We start from the raw sequence: 2,047 nt of genomic DNA on the forward strand, positions 1-2,047 counted from the left end.
TGTGTGTGTGTGTATGTATGTGTGTGTGTGTGTGTGTATGTGTGTGTGTGTGTGTATGTATGTGTGTGTGTGTGTGTGTGTCTGTGTGTGTCTGTGTTTGTGTGTATGTGTGTGTTTGTGTTGTGGGTATGTGTGAGATAGATGTGTATGTAGATATCTATGTGGCAAGCTGTTTGTGTATCTAAGAGCCGTGGGTCATCGAGACATGATCGTGACTGCCACGCACAATCCACACACACCTCTGTAACTTTACAGCCATTTTTGCATTGCTTACAATTCAGAACGCTATTCCACAAACAGAATCAAATCAGGAAGTAGCTGCACCTATTGCCCACTGTCCCCTGCCTTTACCAAACAGGACACATTATCGTCGGCGCCCGCCTGTCTCCGTGTATCTCCCATGTTAAAGAAAGTCACTTCTTGAGTCTGAATTTCTGTTATATTCATCATCGTAACTACGATTGATAGTTATGTAAAGGTTTTACGGCACTTGCAACAGAATCAGGTCATAGAAGCGCCGAAGATTAGAGGTGTTACAAGTGAGTAACAAACACTAAAAAGAAGGAGGAGAGCTGATAAGGGCGACAGATGTTTGATCTACAACTGACACAATACTATTATAGATTTTTTTTAAACCGCTCTATACAAAATTTAGAACAATCCTGGCATGTAATTAATACGAAAGAAATAATGCTATTCGTTGCAGCTTCATCTGAAAGGTAATTCAGGAAAAAGAAATTACTTCACTTTCTCAACTACGTCAGAAATGTAATTTGTACGATAGAAATTAATCCACTTTCTCAACTACGTCAGAAATGTAATTTGTACGATAGAAATTACTCTATATTTTCAACGACATTAAATAAGTTAGTTAATAAGAAAGATATTACTCTATAATTTTTCCAATTACACATTATGAAAAGTAATTCATCAGAAAGAAATTACTCTATTTTTCCAACTGCACAAATTAAATGTTTGACCCAATTTGACAGATACCCGGTTAGTATCGGACACAGCCGACTACATTAAAGCTTCCCTGCTTAAAGAAGGCGTCTCTGGCTGTGGGTAAAAGTAACGCCATTACAAAGACGTGTAATGCAAGCAGAAGAAGAGATCGTAAAAGTAATTGAGTAAAAATAACACCAGTGGAAGTAATGCTAGTAGTCTAGCAACGCCAGTGAAAAGGAACGCGAACAAACAAAAATGGCGCCAAGGAAAGTTCCAAGAATAAGCCATCTCTGGTTGGGTGTAGCCTGAAGCTTCAGGATCACGACGCAGAATGGTTTATTTTTATTTCTTTTGAAAGTGGATATAAGTCGCGGGATTAGCTGTGTGGAAGCTACTGGAATGTGTGTACGGCAAAACCCTTGTATGGTATAGACTGTGGCGACCAGAGCTTAACAGGCCAAAGCTTTTTTTTCCTTAGACGTGACAGATACCCCCTTTTCTCTCTCTCTCTCTCTCTCTCTCTCTCTCTCTCTCTCTCTCTCTCTCTCTCGACCCTCTGTTGACTTTAAAATATCGAATATAGACATTATAAGGGGGGCTCTCATGGTCTAGAGGTTAAGGTTTTGGCCTCTCATTCAAAGGTCCCGGGTTCGAATCCGAGTACCGACCGAAAGTTTTTCTTCTCTAAACTTCCTGCTCTATAGCAATGTTCTGTCGTCTGCTTTGGTTTCCTCTTTCTGCCCCCATCCCCTCACCTCGTTTGACCTCTCCTCTGGGCTCCTGACTATTACTGCAGCCTTTCTACTGCTACTCCTTGGCTCCTTCTTACTGCTGTCTTTCAGCCACACCCCTGATCTTCTGGTAGGAAAGATCTGCACCTAGCCTTCTCGGACAAGAGTGAAAAATCTCGGAGGTTGTGTTCATGTTGCGTACGTTAAAGATTCATTGGTGGTCTAAAATCGATAAGAGTAGGCTTCGGCCGCCACCAGGGCCAAATTCAACATTTCTTACCAACTGAAAATGTTTAGTGTTTCTCGCGAAAGTGGGCGTCTTTTTAAAGAGAGAGATAAAGAGAGATAAAGAGAGAGAGAGAGAGAGA

Source organism: Aplysia californica, unplaced genomic scaffold, assembly GCF_000002075.1.
Source record: "Aplysia californica isolate F4 #8 unplaced genomic scaffold, AplCal3.0 scaffold00099, whole genome shotgun sequence".
Lineage (NCBI taxonomy): Eukaryota > Metazoa > Mollusca > Gastropoda > Aplysiida > Aplysiidae > Aplysia > Aplysia californica.